This window comes from Giraffa tippelskirchi, chromosome 11 (genome assembly GCF_054371585.1).
Source record: "Giraffa tippelskirchi isolate mGirTip1 chromosome 11, T2T-mGirTip1v1.2.pri, whole genome shotgun sequence".
NCBI classification, from domain to species: Eukaryota; Metazoa; Chordata; class Mammalia; order Artiodactyla; family Giraffidae; genus Giraffa; species Giraffa tippelskirchi.
This window is the reverse complement of record NC_137285.1, coordinates 77,221,501-77,230,063: the sequence shown is the minus strand read 5'-3', so window position 1 is coordinate 77,230,063 and position 8,563 is coordinate 77,221,501. Positions and strand designations below refer to the sequence as shown.

At 54.8% G+C, this 8,563-nt stretch overlaps 2 long non-coding RNA genes across 2 annotated transcripts; one reads left to right on the top strand and one right to left on the bottom strand.

The window, feature by feature from the left end:
- The first annotated feature begins 624 nt into the window (after nt 1-624).
- LOC145527608 (uncharacterized) lies at nt 625-5,869 on the top strand. Its single transcript, XR_014069770.1, has 2 exons — nt 625-3,040; nt 3,659-5,869. It is a non-coding gene; the product is annotated as an uncharacterized LOC145527608 (long non-coding RNA).
- LOC145527673 (uncharacterized) lies at nt 3,658-7,607 on the bottom strand. The gene is made up of 2 exons (XR_014069846.1): nt 7,411-7,607; nt 3,658-7,011 (listed from the first exon to the last, which is right to left on the bottom strand). It is a non-coding gene; the product is annotated as an uncharacterized LOC145527673 (long non-coding RNA).
- Between the last annotated feature and the right edge of the window lie 956 nt (nt 7,608-8,563).

The following is an 8,563-nucleotide window of genomic DNA, read 5'->3' as shown; positions in this document are numbered from 1 at the left end:
TTGCCGGCAGGTGACATCATTTCCTGGGGTTCGTGCTGAGGTCCCTTCCTCAAAACTTCCCAAGGGAATCTCTGGGTTTCTGACTGCTCGACCACCCCCCTTAGGCCATGTGCAGGCACAATGACACCCACACGGCCCAGCCCACAGCCCTGGGGAGGCCTGGGTTCAGCCAGGGCCTGAGCTCCGAGGACCATGCTGCTCTCAGACCAGGCTCCTTCTTCTCATAAGTGGTGTGGCCCTGGACAAGCATATGCCCCTCAGGGTTGCCCCAGTCTCTCCATCTGCAGAGTGGGGGTCATTCTCCCATCTGCTTCCTAGGTCTGTCGGCCTACGAGCAGCTCCATGCCTTTCCACCTGGGGCCGATATCACGTGGAGCTCGTGCGCTGAGACTTCAGAAAGAAAGATTCCATCCAGGGCTGACACAGCACAGAATGGGGCAGAACGAGGCCTGGATGCGCCGTGGAACCCAGGAAAAGGCACTCCCCCTCCTGACTGTTTTGAGACCCCGCATCCAAGTTGGAGGACCGAAAGGAAGACTCGAAGGTCTCCCTCTCTTATAGAAAAGAGTAGCCAACTTTCTGGTCCTCTGTTTCCATTGAGATTCTGTTCAAGGGTCCCAGCTCGGCTTCTGCGGGTGGCTGAGCTTCTAATGGCTCCCTGCGTTCTTGTCTTTTCCTCTCCAAACCTTCCGTCCTTTTCCCCCTTCTGGGGTGGAAGGGCGCTGTCATTGCTTCTACCTTCGAGACAGATTGAGGAATAGTCTGGACCATCGACTCCTTTCCTCTCTTTGGTTCCGTGTCTCTCTCTGGCTGTGTCCCTCTCTTTTCCTTTCTCAATTCCGTCTGTGTCTTCCTCTTTCTCTCTCGTGTGTGGATGGATGGATGGATGCTAGGGATGCACATGTATATGATTAGATGAGGGTTATGTTTTAGGGATAGGTTAGAGGGAGAGAAAGGCTTTAGGTCAGAGTTGGTCATGGGGGAAGGGTCAAGGGTGGTGGTGGTGTTTCTTGGAATCTGAGTGCTGTGCATTCTTCGTCTCTTTCCATATGAACCCCTTCTCAGATACACCACTTGCAAGGAGTCTCTCGTGTTCCGTTTCCTATCTTTTGCATTTGTGAATGCTTAGCCTCTCTGTTGTGAATAGGTTCCATTGGATGGAAACCCAGTGGTGTACTTCGTTTACCTCTTTCCCTTACTTGAAGAGACCCATTTCGACCTCCGCCCAGCAAATGGCAAGGAGACTCTGATGTTAAGGAGCCTTTGACCTACGCTTCTTTCTAGCTATCTCATGACATCAGTCTTTAGGGTGAGGTTTTTCCCCGATATTGAGGTGGTATGAGATCAAACCCAATAGCGTTCTTCAGATGTAGCTGTCTGGTTTTCCCATGGACATTGATTGAAGAGGCTTTCTTGTTCCCATTTGGATATTCTCACCGTCTGTGTCAGAGATGAGTTGACCATGGATGCTGGGGTTTGTTTCTGGACCCTCAACTTTATTCCATCGATCTGGATCTGTGTGTGTTGTTGTATTCCCAATAGCATACTGTCCTGCTGCTGCTGCTGCGGCTAAGTCACTTCAGTCGTGTCTGACTCTGCAAGACCCCATGGCCTGTAGCCTACCAGGCTCCTCCGTCCAGGACATTTTCCAGGCAAGAGTACTGGAGTGGGTCGCCATTGCCTTCTCCGATACTCTCCTGAGGATCCTAGTTTGGTCGTCTAATTTCCTTTCACACAACCTTGGATGTCCGTATCGGGGCTTTTTCGTCGGATTGTATTGACAATGTAGGCTCTTTTCTGTTTCCGTACCCCTTTTGCAATTCTTTGTTCGGTGCGAAAATGCATTGGCATTTTGGGAGGAATAGCATGGAAGCTGTGGATTGCCATGTGGGGCTGTGACATGATTTTCCCAGTAGGAATTCTTTCAAGCCCTGAGCACAGCTTCTCTTTCCAGTGATTGGTGTGGGCTTGATCTTCCTCCTTCCATCTCTCGCCGTTTTGTGAGAACAGGTCCATCCTTCCCTTCTGGGGTAGATGGACTCGTGGATATCACTTCAGTGAATGGCATTGTCAGTGGGGGTGATAATTCCCTTCTCATTGGAAGACTTTGCTGTGAGTATTAGAAATGCAAGTGACTTCTCTTCCCCTTCCTCCCTGTCCATGTCTCAGAGCCACCGGGAAACAGAGGCCTCATCCACGGTCACACAGGCCTGAGGGGGTGCAACTAGACTGTTGTTTCTTCAGGCCCTCAGTGCTGGACATCATCCGGGATACTCTGTGTGTGTCTTCCTCCGTCTGGTGTCCCTTCAGACCTTTCCCTAGTTTTCACAGGCTTGTTGTGTTGGCGTTCTTTGTCTGTTTGGAGACACATCCTTGATAAGCTTTGTGTTTCCACTCATTCGTCTCGCGATGTATGACCTGTCTTTTGCTTTTGTAATGAGGTCTTTCCCACAGTAGATATCTTTGATTTTGCAAAGTCCACTGTATTCTCTGGGTTTTTTTTTGTGGACTGCCTTTTAGTTTTGTGTGTGAAGACTCAAAGCACGTGTCCGGTTTCTGCTCATTGTTCTTCTAGATTTGTGACAAGTTTTCATGGAAAGTTTGTCTAGGGATAACTGGAAGTGAACTCGGTGTAAGGTGTCAAGTCTCCATCTCCATTCATGTCATCCCCTGCAGTTTCCAATTCCCTGTTCCTGAGTGGTTTTGGAGATCTTGTGGGAAGGTTGGTTGCATTGGAGTTTGCATTTCCACCTTGATTCGATTCACACTGTTCTGCCCTCAGGGACACTGTCAAGGGGGAGTGAGGAGCAGCCTGCACTTCCAGCAGTGACCACACGGTGGGGCGAGTGCTGCTCTCCCCTCTGGGAGCCCCAGGCCACAGGCATCCCAGTGAGGAGCCAGCTCTGTGCTCAGCTGAAAGGAGTTAGTCTCTCAGGAGCCTCGGAGCCCTTGCCTTTGGATCACCCAGGGTGGGCATTTACTGGGACAGAAAAAATTGCCCTGAATTCCATGGACGGAAGAGCCTGGCTGTGTAGAGTTGGTGAGTTGCCGTGAATCAGACACAACTGAGGACACAAAAATTCAATAGATTAAAACACATTTTGGGGGTGGGGGGGAGTGAAAGTGGGTGATGTGGGTTTTTTTGTCTTATATAATAGCCAAGGGAAATCTAGTTTAAACCTAAATTCACATAGATGGGAAAGGTATAGCTCTCCGTCACCCTATTTAAAAAAAAAAAAAACTACTAAACTTTTCTGAAAGTTTATTTAGTAGCTTCCTTGAGCAGTTTATTGTGGAGCATTTTTTTTTTCTGTGACATTGGCCTCATTAAAAATTATGGTTTGCCTTTAGTGGATAATTTTGTTCATTGGTTTCTTAGAGAACCTTGGTAATCTTTGAGTTTCCTGGGGAGTATGGTCACATGACCTGGCCCTGGCCAATCGGTGCGTTCCACCTCCCTGGCCACTGTGATTGGCTCCGGGCTGGGGCAGTGCCCAATCGGGGCCCAGGGCCGGGCCTCACGTTGGAAGCCAGGGGAAGACGAGCTCTCGTCCTGCTGGGGTAGGGGAAGGGGTGGGGCCGGGGGAGGTCAGGCTCCAGCAGTGGGAGGGGCTTGAGGTCCGCCTGCGGCAGTTGGTGACGTTCCTGCTCCCCTCAGGGCAGAGCCGCCGGCCTGAGAATGAGGGCGCTGCTGAGCCCAGGGGCTGGGATGGCCCGTTGCTGCTGTGGTCCCAGAGCTCCACCCGAGACCTGAGGGAAGCCGTCTGCCCGTGAGTCCTCTCCCGCTTGTCTGTCAGCTTGTTTGAAGCATGCTGGGTTTTCTGCCCAGCTGGCTAAGGGGAGTCCCTGGAAATGCAAGGGTGTGGGTTTTGGCAGACTTCAGGGAAGACATGCCAGATGAGCCTGGGAGACTCCAGCTTAAGCTGGATTCAGGAGATATCTCTTCGGGCCAGCTAGTAATTGTAGGATAAGCCTAATGAGTCTTCACAGGATGAAGAGAGTAACGTGCCAAGGTAGCAATTGATGTCCTCATTCGAGAGGATGAAGCTGGTGCTCAGAGAAGGGGGGAACTTGGCCACAGCAAGGAGGTGTGCACCCAGACAGAACCCCCCAGATCCGGCCATTGGAGCTCAGGGAGGCCACTGGTGTGGCTTGTCCCTGTGGCAGGGCCCGAGGCAGGCAGCCCACCCTGATTCCTGCGGGGGCCTGACTTGGGAAGTGCCATCTGGTAGCTTTGAGACTCACCAAACCAAATTGCACTGGAGAGAGGAGGGACACCTTCCTTCATCCACCCCCCACCCCCGCCGGATTCCCACATACCCTGACCCCTTTCTCTCGATTTCGGAGCCATTTCCAGAGTCCCGCTCATATGACCTCATTTGAAGTGCACTGTGGACGGGCTGCCATCTGCAGCTGCTACCACAGCAGCCAAGGGCTTTAGCTCCCGACTACCTCCCTTCCTTTGGAACTTGGGGGCCCTCTACTCCCCACTTGCACACCACAGACCTTTGCTGAGGATTGTGGGGACCCTCACTCAGTTTGCAGCACGTTGTAGCCATCCCTGTCCTCCCTTGAAACTCAGCTTGTGAGCTCCTTTGGAGCAGCGTGGCCCACCTGGCTGCAACGGAAGAGACACAGCTGACAGTGAAACAACAGCTTAGATCTGAGAGCCGGAAAGCTCTGTCAAAAGGGACCTCCCTCTTCACACCGTAGAGGCTGTAGGAGCCGCCAGGCTTTCGGAACCAGTGCTGGGGCCAAAATGACTCCACAGCTGTTTTCCTTCCTGGGGAGGGTTCTGGCTCGAGCGGGAATGGCTCAAGTCTCCTAAGGTTCTGAAAGCCCACTGTGTGCAGATTCACGGTACACAGAGAGGAAAAGGTGGAGTCCTAGCCTGGAGGTGGTCACAGCTCACGGATGAGCCAGGCAGGCAGGCAGGCAGGGCATGAGAACACCTGAGCTGCCTTCATGAGTGAATGGTGTGGGGGCAGAGGAAGAGAAGCCGGTCTGCTCCCTCGTGTGGTGCCCAGGGCAGGTTGTCCCCAGAGGAAACCCTTACGACGGTGAGGACTATCACTGCTGTTTCCCAAGGGGTTCCGTCGGTGCGTGTCTTCCCCGGAGCGGTCAGGCCGTCTCTCAAGTACACTGGCCATGGGCATTGCCTCTCCTTGGAACTTCCCATGTGTTTCTCTTTTTTATGGAACAGTGATTTTCTAGAGTGGTTCTGGGCCACAAGGATGTTGGGTCATTTTCTAGCCTTCTGTCATGAAGAACGCTTTCCTGGGCATGGGGGTGGTTTGTTGTTCCAGCTCCCTTTCTTGGCTTCTTTTGGGAGCTGGTGCAACAAGAGGAGCTCAGCCTCTGCCTTCTGGCTGAGATGTCACCCTTCAAACAGCAATGCCTGCCTGGAGATAATGATGGCAGTTGCCAAAAGGGCTTCGTTTGGCACATGGTATCTTGAAAGGACGTACACCGTCCTTTCAGCTATCAAAGGCTAGTTCAAATGACATAAAAATGAGAACTCTCCAATGGAGTCTTACAGTAGGTGGAGAGTCCGAAAAACACTCCTTCAGTCATTTCGCTGAGAGTCACTGATTGGGGACACCAAGAATATAGGAAGGAATGCAGAAAGAAAAGATGAAATTGTGTTCAGGATCGGGGGGAGGGATGAACAGGGCGTGCTTGCCTTGAATCCAGGCTTTGTTGGGGGGTGGGGCATAAAGATGGAACGGGTCTGAAACTACAAAGTGGTGATGGTAACACAGTATCACCAGAGTTACACAACAGTGTTCCCAGATTGCAACAATGATGAAACAGTTTACTAATCCCAACTTAACCAACAAAAATCCAGGAAACCATACAAAAAATAAAACATCACCAGAAAGGTGGAAACAAACCACATGCAAAGCAGTTCAGGGGAAAGGAACTCCATGTCCCCTGGGGGCAGACCGAGTTGCCGGCATCCACGGTGAGCAGACAGGGATGGAGGCTGCAGAGCCGACCGCTCCCCTGGACGTGGTGTTTCCGGTAAGGGCTCTGGGTCTCTGTCCAGAGCGGGGGCTCTTTCTCCCTGCAGGGCTGGGTGAGTCATCGTGGGCGTCTGGGTGTTGCGCGGGAGCCAGGGCAGGCTCTCCCTGCCGAGGCGGTGACTCTTCCTCTGCCTCGGGTTCTCTTGCCAAAGCCCGAGCAGGTAGAGGTGCACGTGGAGGTGGAGGTTCTCGCTGAGGGGGTGGGACATCAGTGCCTGGGGCTGGGGGTCCTGCAGGCACGGAGATCCGATCTGCCCGGTGTGCTGGCCAGTACCCAGCTGGCCTGGTGTCTCTGCGAGGGCAAGTCTCGCTTCTCCATCTGCCCTCGGTGGATCCCTGGGTCCTGCACCTGGAGCCACCACCTGTGTGGGGACAGGTCTGGGAAGTGGAGCCTGGTTCCAGTTGGAGGCCAGTGCTAGAGCTGGGGGAGAAGCAAAGTTTGCCCACAGGCCAGCCTTGGCATGTGCGTACCCCGGGACAGAAACCTTCCAAGAGGTTCCCAAAGAATACCCAGCGTCAGATGTCTTTTGGGACTGAAGTGTGCAAGATGGGGGGCGGGGGGTGTGAGGCCAGCGCTTGCTGCAGGCCCAGCAGCAGCTTTCGAGGACTCGTCCCTGTGTAGCTCAGCACCCCTCCCCACACACTCCCGTGCACCAGCCCCAGCGTCCTCACCTCTGTGCTGTGGCGTGCTGGGCTCCAGGTCCTCCTGGTGCCTCAGAGGCCGGGGTTCTCTGGACTCTGGGTCGGAGCCGGGTGTGCTGAGCTCCGTGGAAGCCTCAGACTGGGCCGCCGGCTGTATCCTGGGCGGTGTCTCGGCAGCAGGCCTTCCCCACCTCCGCGTCTCCCCCGGTGGGGCTGATGCCTCCGTGGGCACGCTGACCTGGAGCCTGCACTGGGCCTCACGGGCGGGCGGGTGGTGCTCCGACCCCTCCCTCTGGGAGCTGGATGGGGTGTCCCCGTCCTCGGCCTCATCACGTGGGAAGCTCTGCAACGACAGTGACCGTCAGCCAGCCATGCTGGGAGTTTTCCGAGCTGGGCCTGGCCAGTGGAGCCGCTGCTTCTGCCTGCTCGAACTTCTCTTCCCAGAAGGGTCAGAGACGTGTGTCTGCTCAGATCCCCACCCGGGAGGAAAGAGACCCATCTGAGGGTGTGAGGTCAGCCTGGCCGGTCGGCGCTGCCCACACTCTCCCCATCCCGCCCAGCCTGCTCTCCCCTGGGGTGTGGGCACAACTTGTCCACAGGCTTCTGACCCCACATCCGCCTGGGCTTCCTTGAGGGAGACACAGCCCGAGAAACCCGCATCCCCACACACAGGCAAAGGACCCGGTGTTTCCGGGTGGCATGGGAGAGGTGGCCTGGCCCGGCCTGGGGCTCCCCGTGTTACCTTTCTGTTTCTCCGGGCAAAGGGCCAGAGGCCTCTCGGGGGTGTCCTGAGCCAACGTCGACAGGGTGCCCACTCACACTGCCTGTGAGCTCTCCTGAGGCCCCGGCCTCTGGGCAGGGGCAAACAGCAGAACATCTTGGCAGCAAGTGATCCGGCTGGGGGCTCCTCTCCGCTCTGGAGGCCTGGATACCCGGATTGCGGGTTCTGTTGGGTTCTGTTGCCGGCAGGTGACATCATTTCCTGGGGTTCGTGCTGAGGTCCCTTCCTCAAAACTTCCCAAGGGAATCTCTGGGTTTCTGACTGCTCGACCACCCCCCTTAGGCCATGTGCAGGCACAATGACACCCACACGGCCCAGCCCACAGCCCTGGGGAGGCCTGGGTTCAGCCAGGGCCTGAGCTCCGAGGACCATGCTGCTCTCAGACCAGGCTCCTTCTTCTCATAAGTGGTGTGGCCCTGGACAAGCATATGCCCCTCAGGGTTGCCCCAGTCTCTCCATCTGCAGAGTGGGGGTCATTCTCCCATCTGCTTCCTAGGTCTGTCGGCCTACGAGCAGCTCCATGCCTTTCCACCTGGGGCCGATATCACGTGGAGCTCGTGCGCTGAGACTTCAGAAAGAAAGATTCCATCCAGGGCTGACACAGCACAGAATGGGGCAGAACGAGGCCTGGATGCGCCGTGGAACCCAGGAAAAGGCACTCCCCCTCCTGACTGTTTTGAGACCCCGCATCCAAGTTGGAGGACCGAAAGGAAGACTCGAAGGTCTCCCTCTCTTATAGAAAAGAGTAGCCAACTTTCTGGTCCTCTGTTTCCATTGAGATTCTGTTCAAGGGTCCCAGCTCGGCTTCTGCGGGTGGCTGAGCTTCTAATGGCTCCCTGCGTTCTTGTCTTTTCCTCTCCAAACCTTCCGTCCTTTTCCCCCTTCTGGGGTGGAAGGGCGCTGTCATTGCTTCTACCTTCGAGACAGATTGAGGAATAGTCTGGACCATCGACTCCTTTCCTCTCTTTGGTTCCGTGTCTCTCTCTGGCTGTGTCCCTCTCTTTTCCTTTCTCAATTCCGTCTGTGTCTTCCTCTTTCTCTCTCGTGTGTGGATGGATGGATGGATGCTAGGGATGCACATGTATATGATTAGATGAGGGTTATGTTTTAGGGA